This window comes from Melitaea cinxia, chromosome 25, assembly GCF_905220565.1.
Source record: "Melitaea cinxia chromosome 25, ilMelCinx1.1, whole genome shotgun sequence".
NCBI lineage: Eukaryota > Metazoa > Arthropoda > Insecta > Lepidoptera > Nymphalidae > Melitaea > Melitaea cinxia.
The window spans coordinates 126,203-144,356 of NC_059418.1; the positions used below are offsets into that span (position 1 = coordinate 126,203).

At 36.1% G+C, this 18,154-nt stretch overlaps 1 long non-coding RNA gene across 1 annotated transcript; it reads left to right on the plus strand.

Annotated features, from left to right (window-relative positions):
• The first annotated feature begins 9,168 nt into the window (after nt 1-9,168).
• Nucleotides 9,169-14,230, plus strand: LOC123666244. Its single transcript, XR_006745188.1, has 3 exons — nt 9,169-9,178; nt 12,320-12,324; nt 13,873-14,230. It is a non-coding gene; the product is annotated as an uncharacterized LOC123666244 (long non-coding RNA).
• The last annotated feature ends 3,924 nt before the right edge of the window (nt 14,231-18,154 follow it).

The window sequence follows — 18,154 nt, forward strand, 5'->3', positions numbered from 1 at the left end:
TGGCCGATTCTCAGACCTACCCGATATGCACACAAGATTTCATAAGAATCGGTCTAGCCGTTACGGAGGAGTTTAACTACAAACACCGCGACACGCGAATTTTATATATTAGATTTTTTTTTTTAATAAAAAATCTGTGGAAAAATCAAAAAGTTTATTATTACCTACTTAACTCGTTAAATGGCTCATTCACCAGAAATCTGTTTTACCATCTGATAAAGCTTGTCAGCTACTTATATGTGAGATAAATTTATCTACAATTCGTGAAACAAGTCTTAATATAGGAAGGAATATCGTTTTTAAATGTATCCATTGTTTTTCCATGTCGCGGTTCGATGCTCGACGGTATCGAGCGATATTGTGCCTTCTCCACTCATAGCTAAATAATTTATATTTTATTGATATTAACTTATGTAGAGTTGAGTATGAAGCCTTTATTTTATTTATTTATTTAATTAAAACGTTTTTTTTTTGTAAAATTCGACGGCGGGTTGGTGACCGCAGGGCTGGCTTTGTCGCACCGAAGACGCTGCTGCCCGTCTTCGGCATGTGTATTTCAAAGCCAGCAGTTGGATGGTTATCCCGCTATCGCTCGGCCTTTTAAGTTCCAAGGTGGAAGTGGAACTCTGTTATCCCTTAATCGCCTCTTACGACACTCACGGGAAGAGATGGGGTGGTATATCTAATAACACGTATTTACTTGACTATTCCTTCATCGACGTACGTTGTATTATACTCATAACTTTTTAATGGATATACCGATTTTGATGATGTATATTTTAATCGAAAGCTGAGGCTTGGTCTTTGGTTAAATTTAAATTTGATCGAGATCCAATGACTAGTTTTTGAGTAATCTTCATCCCCAGGAGATCTCTACCTTACTCACCAACAGGAACACAATACTGCTTGAAAGCAGTATTATGTAGCTGTGAGCTTCTGTAAGGGTACTAACTGAGGTAGGGCACAGCAGGAATTTCCTGCTCAAAATCTGGAGCAGCCCGACTGGTGTAGTACCTCGACCTTACAGAAGACCACAGCTAAAAAATACTGTTTTAAGGCAGTATTGTGTTCCTGTTGGTGAGTAAGGTGACCAGAGCTCCTGGGGGGATTGGGGATCGGGTCGGCAACGCGCTTGTGATGCTTCTGGTGTTGCAGGCGTCTATAAGCTACGGTAATCGCTTACCATCAGGTGAGCCGTACGCTTGTTTGCCGACCTAGTGACATAAAAAAAAATGTAATTGTTTCATTACGTACCAAATATTCAGAAAATTCCTAAACATATTAACATAACCTACAAGAATCTGAAAAATTCTGTCAATTTACATATGTATTGAAATAACCAAATAACAGTATTATTTAATACACACAACATTTATAAGATACTAGCTTCTACTCGCGACTTCGAATAGTTACTTTTAGCTAACTGGAGAAGCTCTCAAAAGGAAAAAACCCGATTTTAAAACATTCTCCATTGGTGCTCCGCTCCTATTGGTCTTAGCGTGATGATATATAGCCTAGCCTTCCTCGATTAATGGACTATCTAACACTGAAAGAATTTTTCAAATCGGACCAGTAGTTCCTGAGATTAGCACTTTCAAATACACAAACTCTATAGCTTCATATATTAGTATATATTGGCTGTGCCCCGGCTTTTTATTTCATTCTCTAACGCAATTTAAAAAAAGCTTATCTTTTTTTTAAAGTTTTTTTACTTTTAATTTATTTTTTAATTTTTAATTATCGCTGAACTGGTTTCTCAGCCTGTTGTTCTCAGCATTTGACACTCATATTGTAGGAAAGCATAAAAAAATTAATCCACCTTCTTTACAAGTCCGCCATATTGAATTTGTATTGATATCACTTTATTTTTCGAGTTATTTCTAGCAAAACCCTTTCATTTTGTACCTATTTATATGAGTACATTAAAAGTTTGTTTTTGGATTTAGAATGACGTCACAGCTAATCATGCGTTGTCATCCAAACTAACGTGTAAACAAAATTTCGACTCAATCGGTAGACGATATATGCTTCAAAATTGAGTTTCAAGATTCCCCGATAAACATGTTTACATACATTGCAAATTAAATAAAATCTTTTAACATAAAATTAACAATAATTCCTTAAAGCACGTGTTATTATTAATAAGAGTTATTTTTCAAGTATTTTCCTTATAAGATAATTCCTAAGAGTACCTACGCCGTGTTGTTTGTGTGTTGTGTGAACAAACAAAATGTCCGCTCTCACCTGTCAGTCCCGCGTTTTATACTCGATGAAATATAAACAGAATCGAACTGAAATTTTATATATTACCGGGTCAAGGTTCTCTATAATAGTTTTATGAATATTTATATATTTAAGCGATTTAAATAAGCTCATTTAAATTGCTTAAAAAATATAGGATAGTAATGTATATTTAAAGATCATTATTACAGATATTACAATAATCAAATAGAGGAAGCAACACCAGATATGAACGAAGTTTCTTATTATAAAATATTAATGTCAAGTTCCATTCGAGGTATAAAGATAATATTATTTTTTTATGTCACTAGCAAACAAGCGTACGGCTCACTTGATGGTAAGCGATTACCGTAGCTTATAGACAACTGCAACACCAGAAGCATCGCAAGCGCGTTGCCGACCCAATCCCCAATCCCCCCAGGAGCTCTGGTCACCTTACTCACCACAGGAACACAATACTGCTTGAAAAAAGTATTATTTTGCTGTGATCTTCTGTAAGGTCGAGGTACTACCCCAGTCGGGCTGCTCCATATTTTGAGCAGGAAATTCCTGCTGTGCCCTACCTCAGTTAAAATTATTCGGGGATACATTTTTGGAACGAAGTTCCTTACGGCAGGCTTGATATTTGGCTGGGCAAGCGAATTGAAAAAAAATGTGATACTAAAACCGTAAGAAAAATATACAACGGAAGTGAAGTAATATCAGTCACACGACTGTACAATATGACGTTTGTAAAACTAAAATATTACTAGTAAACTTTTTTTAAATTATTTATGTAATTTTATACTGTCGACAAAAATATATAAAGACACTTTTTTTAACCGACTTCCAAAAAAGGAGGAGGTTCTCAATTCGACTGTATTTTTTTTTTTTTTTTTTTTTTTTTTTATGTATGTTACCTCAGAACTTTTGACCGGGTAGACCGATTTCGACAAATTTTGTTTTAATCGAAAGGTGGTGTGTGCCAATTGGTCCCATTTAAATTTATTTGAGATCTAACAACTACTTTTCGAGTTATATCTAATAATGCGTTTTTACTTGACGCTTTTTTCGTCGACCTACGTTGTATTATACCGCATAACTTTCTACTGGATGTACCGATTTTGGTAATTCTTTTTTTGTTGGAAAGGGCATATCCCTAGTTTGGTACCGTGATAAGGAAACCAGGATCTGATGATGGAATCCCAGAGAAATCGAGGGAAACTTTCGAAAATCCGCAATAGCTTTTTACTGGGTGTACCGATTTTGATAATTTTTAATTTAATCGAAAGCTGGTGTTTATCATGTGGTCACATATAAATTTTATCGAGATCTGATAACTGCTTTTTGAGTAATCTTTGATAACGCGTAGTTACTTGACTATTTTTTCGTCGATCTACGTTGTATTACTAGTCGATGTAATTGAAGTCGGTTTTTTTTTCGTTTGCGAGCAAACACAATTATTATTTCACTTAATAGTTTAAATTATTATTATTTTCTAAAATACTAAATTTCTCTGTCCCTTTTTAAATCTTTAAAACTACGCAACGGATTTTGATGCGGTTTTATTTAATAGATAGAGTGATTAAAGAGGAAGGTTTATATGTATAATAACACCCATTAAATAGTGGAGAAATACTGTTATTTTTGAGGTTTCTAATGTGATGTCGTAAATAATTACATTTTTTCCGCTTACATTGCAAACGCAGTCTGAATCCTACGAGATTTATCAAAATAATGTACTAAGTATTGTACACATTGAAAAGGTCTACAGAAAACTCTGCTATGGTATATGTCTATCCCTTATCCCACAATAACATATTTTTTGTCATTTACTTTTTACGACAAATAATGGCTAATTTTCAAAGCGATTTTAACCAATACAACATTAATCCTTATCTAATTAAAATAACTTAAATACATTGTTGATTTAATATAGATCTATGTGGCCCTTCACAGCATGAGTAGTTGAGTTAAATGAATATTTTCGAAGATATTACAGATTTAAAAATTGCGGTACTTAGCGTTTGCGGCGATTCCGGCCGGCTTTTACTCTAAAGCTAACGCGTGCGGGCCACGGGCAGTAATGAATAAATCAAAACTAATCGTGCGAACCCGCAACCCGCGGAGCAGAAAGCAGTGCTACTACAAACTGCGCCAACGGGGATTACATTTAAAATGAATACTAGTATAATATAGTTCTAAAATGTATTTCGTATTTTTACCGCCATAACATCGAATGACGACAAAGCGAACTTAAAATTGGAATGACGTAATTAATTAGCATATTGATTGTTAAATCTGATAGTTCTTTTAAAATAACAACAAATTAATAGTTTATTTTGGACAAGTTGGATGTATAAATATATAATTATACTAGCTGACCCCGCAAACGTTGTTTTGCCATATCTGTTATAAAGCCCCTTAATCCCCTCCACCCCCCCCCCCCCCTTATAACTTAGGGGTTATTAAAAATAGATGTTCGATTCTCAGACCTACCCAATATGCACACAACATTTCATGAGAATCGGTCAAGCCGTTTCGGAGGAGTTTAACTACAAAAATCGTGACAGGAGAATTTTATATATTAGATTAAATATAATATTTAAGTTTTCTTTGTTTGTTTGAGAAAAACAATAAATTTGATAATTGTACTCAGATATACGCTACTACTAGTAACGCCTCCCGGTATTACTTCCATATATTATAATCCTATAGCAATGTCGGGATGGAGGATGATAAGAAAGGTAAGGAAAGAAATTTCTAGAAAGTATTTTTTTCAAGGCTTATAGTGCCTCGTGGTTTCGTCCGAGTAATGTTCGATCTCATGTAAATGTTGGAAAAAAAATAACTAATATATTAAGCTTCATTGGAATTTGTCATCATGATATTAGAATGACTAGCGGAAGGACGTTTACAGGCTTTATTACAATCTGTACGTAACAAAGCCTGCAATTGAAAAGACAGTACAAATTCCTTGAAAGCGCCAGTACGTAATATCGATTAAGTAAACATAAATAAATCTCATTTTAAGGCTCCATAACTATTGCGACCTTTGGCATTACACGAACAACGCTAGAAAAAAAAAGTAAAACGTCACACATAGATTTTCGAGCCAAAACATTTTAAACTCTATAACAAAAAGCGCAGATTATAAATTGGACTGTCGAATTAATATGTAATGTTTTCTTAATTTCGCCTCTAAGGAGGTTTCGTTTCGTTTTTAATCGGCCTCTTTGGACGCGTGCGTGCGCCCTTTCGTTGTTAATTTAAAAAAGAAATTTGGTAATGTCGGATTATAAGGTCAGTTCTAGATTATTTGTTAATTATTAATTAGTTATATAGCAAGAGTTTATTGAAGAAATCGAAAAAAAAAACTTTCTGGAAACAGAAGTTCTTTTTCCTCGAGTAATATCGCCGAGACTTGGTATGATACCGACTCGCAGCTTCAATTGCGCATCTTCCTATCTAAGAAATAAAAAGTAGCATAATATGTGTTTTATTCTACCCTCAACTATATCATCTATATCTATACAAATAAATAAAATTGGAATGTCTGTTTGTAAAATTAAAATAACAGCTTTTTACTAAATTAAGTACATGTACCAAAATAACATTTTTTTTAATTTTTGTCTGTCTGTCTGTCTGTCTGACGTCGGACCGATTTTGACGGGACTTTCACTGGCAGATAGCTAATGTAATAAGGAGTAACTGACGCTACTTTTATTATAGATTTTCACTTTATTTATAACTCTGCGAACTAAACAATAAGTATTTTGTTAAATTCCACACGGACGAAGTCGCGGGCACAGCTAGTATTATTGATAATATGTTTTAGCTTACATTCTTAAGTTTTGATAGGAGCGGGCCAATTTTGGTCCGTGGGCCGTAATTTGGAAACCCCTGTTTTAGACTAATTGTGTGATTGAAAAGAAGTAATTATTAACTATAAACTAACTTTCAGAATAATTGGTTTTCTTGATGTAAGTTGCAATTGTGTAAGTGCCAAGTAACGATTACTAACAAAAATAAAAATTGGAATAACAAAAGCACGGGCATTATAAGCCTGTGGATATTTATATATATCACATCATCACATCAGCCTTTCGCAGTCCACTACTGGACCTAGGCCTAAATAAGTTTGAGCCAAAAATGTCGCGAACTCATGTGTGTTGCCCATAGTCACCACGCTGGGCAGGCGGGTTGGTGACCGCTGGGCTGGCTTTGTCGCACCGAAGACGCTGCTGCCCATCTTCGCGCTAATTCATACTCAAATATTCATACATGATAAATACGTGTACGTGTGTGTGTGGTTGCATGTTGTGTGTGAATTATCTATTCTTTTCTTCTTAAAATATACTATATGACAATCCAGTGACGTAGCGAGCTTAACTCGTGCCTCACAATATCTTTTTAACCCCCCCCCCCCCCCCTCATCCGAAAACTTATATGTTCAGCAATTTTGCATTAAGCCTTTTCCCCTTGCCCCTCCCCCACTACGCCACTGTTGTAATCTGAAGAGACATGTTTTCTTAACGTTGTATAGTGAATGTAAAGTTTTCTCACTGTTAAAACATTCGATGTTGTGAGGGCTGGTGGTCGTCTATTGGCGTTTTGTTTTAAATATATATCCCTCGGGAGTGCTCTGCGCTCTGCAACACAATTTATTAAGTTTTCGAAGCATCACCACATACATATACATACATACACATACTTCAATACAGTATGTAATGATTATCTGTAACTAAGGCGTTGTGGATCGGTTCAACAGACTTTGGCAAGCCACACGCTGCAAGTTTTAAATATCCACATAAGCTTCATCGCTTTAGCCTGTAATATCCCACTACTGTGCATAGGCCTCTTTCCCCATGTAGGAGAAGGATCAGAGCTTAATCCACCACGCTGCTCCAATGCTGGTTGGCGGATATATTCCTTACTATGAGTAACGATTGCTATCAGGTGTACATGATAACAACCAGTACCGACGGCTTAACGTGCTCTCCGAGGCACGGTGGGGAGACCCACAAGGACTGCACAAACACCCAGACCACGGCAAAAACCTGTATGGCGAATACAAATGTTTGTCATGTGCGGGGATCGAACCCGCAACCGCCAGCGCAACAGGTACAATCAATGGCTGTAACCGTTGCGCCAACGCGGCGTCATAAGCTTACTAAGTCTAATATATAATGAAGTTTAAGAAAATGGTATGGAGTAGGGTTAGGGTTAAGCGCGGTGATCTCAGGAAGTACTTCTTCAAATTGGAATTTTGTTTATTTTGGACTATTTTTTGAAGAATGCTATAAGCAATATCAAACTCCACAATCATTAGGACCATTGTTTTGTTTGTTTATTTTGCCGTAGGCTTAGTTTTCCGCATTTAGACACAAAGGTGGTCCGTTATGCATGAAAAATGGCTGACTAGTTCAGCCAGCCCAGCTCCTTCCAGAAGCTCAGAAGCCTCCTGGGGCGTTCGCGGGCTTCTCGGAGCGTCCTTATTTCCTTAAGGATGGTAGCCTTATTAGGACCATCACTAAAACATTGCAAAAACGGGAAATAGTTATTACTTTTGATAGCATAACGTACGTATAATATAAACATTTCTATAAAAGAGTTATAGAGGAAAGCTAGTTTGTGACTTAAGTTGGGTAATCATCATCATCATTTCAGCCTATTGCAGTCCACTGCTAGACATAGGCCTCAACAAGTTCGCGCCAAAAATGGCGAGAACTCATGTTTGCCCATGGTCACCACGCTGGGGAGGCGGTTTGGTAACCAGTGATTGTTAAGTTGGGTAAGAGATGAAACTATTTTATGGACAATAAGATTAGTAAAAAAAATACAATCCTATCCAACTACAAAAATTTATTATATACTAGCGACCCGCTCCGGCTTCGCACGGGTGCAATGCTGATACTAAATATACTATCTCTTTATTTATAGTGCGAAGTTAGCTTATAGCATGGTTATTAACATAATAACAACAACATTCAAATATGCGTCGTTAGATTACGCGTTGTTACTGAATGCGTTGAAGAAATAAAGGTTCACTGTTCGTTCCCTATAGGTGAAAGCGTAATATTATATAGCCAATATGTTGACCCGACATCTTAATAATATTCATGCCAAATTTGAAGTAAATCCATGCGTTACTTTTTGAGTTTAACCCGGACATACATATAGACAAACAGACAAATAGACAAAAATTCTAAAAACCATAAATTTGGCTTCGGTATCAATTGTAGATCACACCCCAAGTATTCTTTAAAAAAACAATTCAATGTGCAGTTTTGAATTTTCTACCATTTTATTATATGTATAGAAAATGCGTCCAAAACGGTACTCCATTAAATTATCTTTCTGTTGTTCCATATTAGAACTGTCAAGTCACCGACAAACCTGTTAAACTATAATTATGTCTCAAAAAGTAAGCACAACTAATAGGTAACGACTGTTATCGATGTTAGTACCTAACTAATTATACTTTGAATATTAATAGTAATTCTTTACAGGATGTGTTATTTAGCTGTGATCTTCTGTAAGGTCGAGGTACTTTCTCAGACGACCTGCTCCAGATATTGGTTAGAATATTTCATACGCTGTACATTGTTGAAACGCCTACAACTTTTAAAGAGCAATTACTTATGTTGCTATTTTTTAATAAAGATGTCTAAACTTAGTGACGCTGTTTTTAATACAAAATAATGATTGTATTTTTTTGATGTCGATTTCAGTTATCTCAATAAATTTGCTGTACATTGTTCAAACGCCTACAACTTTTAAAGAGCAATTACTTATGTTGCTATTTTTTAATAAAGATGTGTCGACTTAGTGACGCTGTTTTTAATACCAAATATTGATCGTGTTTTTTTTTAATGTCGATTTCAATTATTCTGTTTTTAATCGAAAGGCGCTTGTCGTGTGGCCCCAATTTAATAAAACTAGTGGTCGTACAGAGGTCAAAATTCGACCATAATTAAAAATTTAAATTAAAGAAAACCAGAAAAACATATGAAAATAAAGAACTTTTTTTAAATTTTTCAATTCGACTACAAACTGACAATCAACAAAATGTATAATAAGCGTGTGTGTGTGTCAAATACATGGGTGTGTGTGTAATATATTTTCTATTTATTTAATGTACTTTTAAGAAAAGGGTATATGGTACAAAATTATTCAAAATCAGCCCACTCGTTTACCTTGGTTTAAAAAAGCAAGGATTGGTAGGAAGTACATCACTACAGCATTCAAATTACGTTCAGGCCATTTTCCATCCAAAAAGTTTGGCTTTTTAATGAAAAAAGCTGAATCCCCTTACTGTGACACATGCGGCCCGCTATATGATGTACACCACATACTAAGTGAATGTGATAAATACGAAACGGAGAGAGAATCATTGATGAAACGCTTTGGTATAAATTTGAAATACGTACATTTTTATCCGTGTTAACAGAACCTTTGTCTGATGCAGCAAATTTGTTAGTTAATATGATCTTACATCATCAACGATTCTTTCTCCATTTCTTAGACATAGTGAGAATTAGGGTATGATGAGGCTGGCATGTCTGTGTAGACAAAAGTCCCTAAAAAAAGAATAAAAAAAAAACGTATTTTAAAAAAATATGAGCGTTCTTCATTCCCTTTCTATATAAACTATAAGTGTGCGAAATTTCCTATTCCTCCGTCCGCGTAATTTTCCTAAAAAGAGGTACAAAGTTTTTGTTTCACGTATTAATATAAAGATTAAAATCTGACGAGCACTTTTCGAGTTATATCTAATATTGCGTATTTGCTTAACAATTTTTTCGCGACCTACGTTGTAATAATACAAAAAGTATAAACTTTACCTACCATTTACTAGTTGTATCAGCTATGATTATTGTTTTAATTGAAAGCCGATGCTTGGCTTGTAGTCCAAATACATTTTATTAAGATCCTATAAATACTTTTTGAGTAATCTTTGATAACACGTATTTACTGAGGTAGGGCACAGCAGGAATTTTCTGCTCAAAATATGGAGCAGCCCGACTGGAGTAGTACCTCGACCTTACAGAAGACCACAGCTAAATAATACTGTTTTTAAGCAGTATTGTGTTCCTGTTGGTGAGTAAGGTGACCAGAGCTCCTGGGGGGGATTGGGTCGGCAACGCGCTTTCGATGCTTCTGGTGTTGCAGGCGTCTATAAGCTACGGTAATCGCTTACCATCAGGTGAGCCGTACGCTTGTTTGCCGACCTAGTGACAGAAAAAAAAAATACTTGACTATTTTTTCATTTACTTACCTTGTATTACTTATCGATGTAATTGAAGTTGATTTTTTTTGTCATTTTCGAGCAAACACAATTATGATTTGTTTTGATTGATTGCTATTATTCATCGCAAGGAGATTTTTTTAGTTATCGTCTACGAGTAATACAAAATAATAAGTCTAAACTAACCCTTACAGCCGTGTTTGTACATAATTAATTATTTTTTAAATATTAACCGTAATTCTCGTAAGCGATGCTTAAGTCTACGAAATGTTTTAAATTAATATAAGTGAGTTGAATCAAAGGTCGCGGAAGGTCACTAGCCCTACCTACAAGTCAGCTAATGCCTACCGTGTTAGAAGTTTTTAATTAACTTCCAATGTATGTAAGTATGTATGTATGTATTTATATCTTATTTATTAAATAGTAAATTTATACCTATTGACAAGAAAAAACCATTTGTATTGGCCATACATGTATTTGCCGTGGTCTGGGTGTTTGTTCAGTACTTGTGCATCTACCCCCCTTGCCTTGAAGAGCACGTTAACCTGTCGGCCCCGGTTGTTATCATGTACACCTGTTAGCGATTGTTACTCATAGTAGGGGAATATATCCGCCAACCCGCATTGGAGCAGCGTGGTGGATTAAGCTCTGACCCTTCTCCTACATGGGGAAAGAGGCCTATGCGCAGTAGCGGAATATTACAAGGTGAAGCAGACAAGAAAAGAATGCAAACTAAAAATACGTCGTACGTTCGTATAGAAATTCAAGTACGAAGAAATAGGAAAATTATTTATCATACCACACTATAAATTGGTCGAAAACATTGAGGGTAGTGAGGATTAAACACATCAAATATAGGACTAAGAACACAAATTACATATAGAGTTTATGTACCTAGCTTATTAACAGACAAACTCAATACATAATTACATACTCCTGGGGGAGAAGAGGAATAGGGTCGGCAACGCCCTTGCGATGCTTCTGGTTTTGCAGCCGTACTATAGGCTACGGTAATCGCTTACCATCAGGTGAGCCGTACGCTTGTTTGTCGACCTAGTTGTATATAATATAATTAATTGGGTTAGCTGGCAAAAAAAGTGACTTCAATTATATCGACAAGTAATACAACATAACTAGACAAAAAATAATCAAGTAAAATACGCTTTATCAAAAATGACTCAAAAAGTGCTAATTTGTTCAAATTTAAATGAGACTATATGATAGGCATTCGTCATATCAGCCTTTCGCAGTCCACTACTGTACATAGGCCTCCACAAGTTCGAGCCGAAAATGCCGTGAACTCATGTGTTTTGCCCATAGTCACCACGCTGGGCAGGCGGGTTTGTGACCGCTGATACGATAGGCATTAGCTGTCGATTAAAGTAAGAATCATCAAAATCGGTAAACACTGTAAAATGTTATACAGTTTAATATAACATACGTCAACGAAAAAATAGTCAAGTAAATACGCGTTATTAGATATAATTCGAAAAGTACAGGTCAGGTCTCAATTAAATTTAAATGGGACTAAATGACACGTAACACCTTTCGATTAAAAAAAAATCATCGAAATCGAATCACCCAGTCAAAAGTTCTGAGATAACATACATAAAAAAATACAAGCGAATCGAGAACCTTCTCCTTCTTTGTTAGTCGGTTAAAAAAACAAACACACAACACTCTTACAAAGACAAGATGCACACTCACAAACTAATACATAAATACTTAAATAGTTCATGACATAATTTAGAAGATAGTTAGTATACTTACGAAATTAATACCAAATCAAATGGTAAACAAACGAGTCTAATAATCTAATATACGAATCTAAATAAATGGCGTTATTAGAAAGCGTCGTAACACCACCTATCTCCAATAGATGGCGTTAACAAAAACGTAACGAGTTCATTCACTCAATAGATTTTACTTTTCATAATTTTTTCATTTCGGGCCCCTTAGCTACCGGCCAGCCGGGTTTTTTAAATCGTTATTTTTAACCGACTTCAAAAAAGGAGGAGGTTACTCAATTTGACCGTATATTTTTTTTATGTATGTTAAAGGAGATATCCCTAGTTTGGTACCATGATAAGGAAACCAGGATCTGATGATGGGATCCCAGAGAAATCGAGGGAAACTCTCGAAATTCCGCATAGCTTTTTACTGGGTGTACTGATTTTAATGATTTTTAATTTAATCGAAAGACGATGTTTATCATGTAATCACATTTAAATTTCATCGAGATCTGATCACAACCTTTGGAGTAATCTTTGATAACACGTATTAACTTGATTATTTTTTCGTCTACCTACGTTGTATTACTTGTCGATATAATTGAAGTCTGTTTTTCTTCGTTTGCCTGCAAACACAATTTTACAAATTAAAATCATATTAGTTTTCATTAGTTAATCATAGTTGTAAGTGTAGCTAGCACCGATTCAGAACGTACATTCTGAAGAGAACAATCGGCAAGAAACTCCGCAGTTATCGCTTAAAAAAAATGTGTTTAGTAATATAATTAGTAAAATCTTGTGTAAAATACAGCGTTACTAAATTCACACATTTTTATTATTAATGTACTCTTTTGAACAGAAAAAAAAAGCAAATAAAATCGTGTAGACCGCGCGACTGAAACCGCGGCTCAAAGCTAGTTTCTTATATAATAATGAATAGAAATTAGATTTGAATATATAATATTTTGCATGTCAAACGGTTATTTAAAATCAATTTGGTTTTAAAAATTTCAGTAATGAGGTTTTAATTGTTTTTGTAAGTGTTTTAAGGAACGAAACGGTTCGTTTGACATTCGTGAAAGGGTTCAATACCCTAAAGGACGAATGTTACTTAAATAAAATTGAAGGATATCATCATCATCATCATTTCAGCCTATCACAGTCTACTGCTGGACACAGGCTTACACAAGTTCATGTGTTTTGTCCATAGTCACCACGCTGGGCAGGCGGGTTGGTGACCGCAGGGCTGGCTTTGTCGCACCAAAGACGTTGCTGCCCGTCTTCGGCCTGTGTATTTCAAAGCCAGCAGTTGGCTGGTTATCCCGCCATCGGTCGGCTTTTTAAGTTCCAAGGTGGTAGCGGAACTGTGTTATCCCTTAGTCGCCTCTTACGACACCCACGGAAAGAGAGGGGGTGGCTATATTCTTTACTACCGTAGCCACACAAGGACAGGTATTAATTAATTGTCTTGCTTGAGTTAAAACCTCAACTTCGAGTTAAAGTAATCACCATACAACTGTTAAGATTAATATCAAAATAATTTATTTATAAATATTACTAACGCCATCTATGATTTATTATGTGTCACTCTTTACGAAGTCACTACGCGAGTTTCATTATCAACTGTGTTTGCTCGCAAACGAAAATAATAGTGTGTGTAAATACACGTAGAAAGAAAGAAAGAAAGAAAAAACGTTTATTTGATCACAAACCAAAGAGACAAGAACAATAGTTTAAAATGACTATACAAAGCAACATACAAATACCTACTACTCTTACACACTTCAAACCATCGCATGCCTCAGGAATGCGCCAAATTGGTTCGGTTCGGCATTAGTCAGATTGCCATAGTAAAAATGGAACCTGACACCGGTTTTCAACCAAACCATAGGTCGAGTACGTCACTGACGTCAGTTGCCTACCAATAAAATCTATTAAATCTAAATAAAAAATAAATAAATAATAATAAAAAAAAAAAACAAAAAAAAAACAAACGTTACGTAACAAATCAGAAATTATACAACCACCACCAAAAACATATACACAGTTATACCACCACCACACACATAAACACGTACTATATTTATATAGAGGACCAAATGCAAGCATAAGTAAAGACTAGATAGTAGGTATAAGTTATGTGGCCGAGGCGTTTGCGATCATATCCGTTGTCTGTTGCTCGACAACAAGGAACTGCTTCAAACACCGTCGGAACGTATCTACGGTATTGAGATCCCTTATCGGCGGCGGCAAGTCATTCCAGACCTTCGCCGCAGAGTAGCGAAACGTTCCTTTAAACGCTGCAGTTTTGTGTGGGTGTATCGAAAGCTGCTGCGAGCACTGTCTGCGCGCAGTAAGCCAGCTCAACTTCTCATACAGATATGGCGGAACCCTATATTTAATGACTCCAAACAGTAGACACGCAAGGTGGTATTTGCGCCGCGCCCTCATTTTAAGAACCGATCGATTATTCAAAAAAGGCGTGACATGGGTTCTGCATGGAATGGAGTAACAAAACCGAGCGCATGCGTTTTGAACTCTCTGGATCAGTTTACCTGTTCGAGCCAGTAAACGAGGTCCATAAACCGTGTCACCATAGTTCAATTTCGACAGTACCAGAGCTTCTACCAACTGTTCTCGCAGCTCCTCAGAGAGAAAAGGTCTTATCTTATAAAGTACCCTGAGACGATAAAAACAGTTACGTACTGACTCGGCCACGTGTTTCTCATACCTAAGGTGTCTGTCTATCAGTAGTCCCAGATTTCTGGCTTCGTCAACTCTGTCAATAGGCTTCCCCAATAACATTATATTGAGCGATGGCGGCAATTTTTCAATCTGCTTCTGGGCTCCAAAAACCATATATTTCGTTTTTGAGGGATTCAAAAACAAGCCGTTTCTCTCCGACCATACAGAAATTCGGTCCAAGTCATCATTCAAATCCTTTACTGCCCTCTCATGATCTTTAACGTTGAAGGATATGTATAGCTGCACATCGTCTGCATACATGTGATAGCTGGATTTTTGGAAGCAATCAGTTATATCTGCGCAATATAAATTAAACAGAATTGGTCCCAAAATGGACCCCTGTGGTACACCCCTCTTCAACGGTGCCAAGACGGATGATTTAGTCCTCCCATCACCAAGCTTTAGTTCTACAAGTTGTTTTCTATTTGTTAGATAGCTATCAAACCATCGCACAGCTGCATTATCAAAACCAAAATAATTCAGCTTAGAGAGGAGTAAAGGCACATTGATTGAGTCAAACGCCCGGGAGAAGTCCAACAAGACAAGCAATGTGCACATCCCTTTGTCCTGGGCAGCCAAGATATTGTCAGTTACGTCCAGTAACGCAGTGGCAGTACCTCGGTGCTTCCTAAACCCAGACTGAAATGATGGCAAGATGTCATTTGTCTCCAGGTAATGCGTCAACTGCTGGCAAATGACTTTTTCAAGTACCTTTGAAATACAAGGCAAGACACTTATCGGCCTGAGATCTCTAACATCTACCGGGTCACTTTTTTTGGTATCGGACGAACCACAGCAATCTTCCACAAATCAGGGAATGTAGATGTCGCTATCGAACAATTCACGATTGCGGTGATAGCCTCTAAGGAGTTTGGCAGTGTCAATAATAACATACTCAAAGTAATATGGTCATACCCTTCAGCATTTGATTTTAATTTATGGAAGACTCTAGCAATATCCGTGCTTACTACTGGTTCAATTTTGAAACAAGCTGAGCCAAAACGATGAAACTCAAAATATGTTAAAACAGTCATGTTGGTGGTCAGGTTTCCCGGGACGCTCAAAAAAGTGCTGTTTATTGCATCTGGATCTGCAAAATGAGGAGGAAGTTCTTGTTTATGATTTTTAGATATGATAGATGTTCGTAAGTTTTTCCATAACCGTTTTGGGTCTTTAATTTTGTTATTTATATTATAGCGAAAATATGCTGCTTTTTCGTTATGTAAAGAGTTTGCAACTAATATTTTTAACTGTTTGTAGTAATTTTTTTTTGAGTCGGTCTTGTTTTTTCGATATGCAGCCAGCGCACGATCCCGCAACTTCATCATTAATTTAATAATGTCCGTTATCCAGGGGTATGAAGGCTCCCTAATTGTGCGTGTCTTAATAGGAGCGTGGACATTATAGAGTGCTAATACTTGACTGTTAAACGAGTGAACCATATCATTAACACTTCCTTGTAGTAGAGTATCCTGCCAAGACATCAGGGAGAGATCACTAGAAAACTTATCCTTAGATATATTTTTAAGAGGTCTATACGTTACTACAATAGGAACAAACTTATCACATGTAACCTCGAATTCTGTCCTGATAATGCTGTGACCGTTAATAGCTCGAAAAGCCTAAATACGTACGCAGATAAGAAGTTATACTTCATTGGCTAGCTAACTTCACGTTGCTAACTTCTTCATTGACAAGCTAACTTCAGGGTGTCGGGTTTTGGTGACGGTGTGCGCGCGCATCATAAAAATTTACTATCATCATTTTTCCCTAATTAGAGAAAACGCGCCAAAGGCAGTATAACTTCGAAAACATCATTGCGAGAGAGACTTAAAGTAATCACAATATAATTGTGTTTGCTCGCAAATAAAAAAAAAAACTATTACAATTACATCGATAAATACGCATTATTAGATATTTATTTTATTTATTTATTTTGGGAGGAACAACAGCTGAGAAATACAATGTACAAAGTTATATAGTAACTAGCTGACCACGCAAACGTTGTTTAGCCATATATCTTATTAACACCCTTAATCTCCCCCCCCCCTACAACTAAGGGGTATGAAAAATAGATGTTGTTCGATTCTCAGACCTACCCGATATGCACACAAAATTTCATGAGATGATGAGTTTAACTACAAACACCGCGACACGAGAATTTTATATATTAGATAAAAAGCTACCAATAGTTCCCCACTGGTAGTCACAGAATATTAAAAAGAAAACTTACGCTACATATAAGCTGTAGTATAGTTCGCGTCATGTAAAAAGAACGCTGAAAGAAACTGGAGGGGGTGCGTTTGCGCATGGGTATACTCGCGCACAAGTACTACTGTTTTATTTTTTAATTAGGCTTTCACTCGCGGCTTCGTATAATGGTTATTGGTAGGTACATTAAAAAATACTAGAAATACAAGTGCGAATAATTCGGACTAAATAAGTATAATAATTATCACTACAAAATCACAATTTTTTTTTTAAACAAAAGCAATAACAAATTTTTTAGTTATTGAAATGTCGTATTCAAAAATAATAATTATCTGTACTCTCGATATTCGTATCTTAATAGTTTTTATGTGTTTAAAATGATAAATTGATAATTGTTTTTTAGTGAAATAAATAGTAAATGGAGAATTTTGTAATTTAAAACTTTTGTGCGCGATAATAATTTGAGTCGACGTCGAACTGTCAACCGCTGTCAACCAATAGCACACCGGCAAGCATGCGACAGTGATAAACACTCCCGTCCCCCTACCCCGTACCACCAAATAGACCGATAAATCGCTTCTGCGCAGCTTCAAGGCCAGCGTTCTTTTTACATGACGCGAACTATAACAGTAACACGTATAGATTACAAAATGCGGTTAGTGAAATGATGTAAGCAAACAGAGTTAGGTGAAGTCAAACTTTAGATACAATTATAAAACAAAACAATATAACTCGAACAGGACTTGTTAGATCACAATTAAATTTAAATGGGACCACGTGACACGAAACACGCTTCGATTAAAAATAATCATCGAAATCGGTCCACCCAGTCAAAAGTTCTGAGAAAATACATTAAAAAAATATTGAATGTTTAAGGTCGCACGGCAGAAGTGAAAACTTCATTGTGAATATACTAAACCTAGCTTTTACCCGCGGCTTCGCTCGCATTGGATTTTTTTTTAATAAAAAGTATCCTATGTTATTTCTAATACCTCCA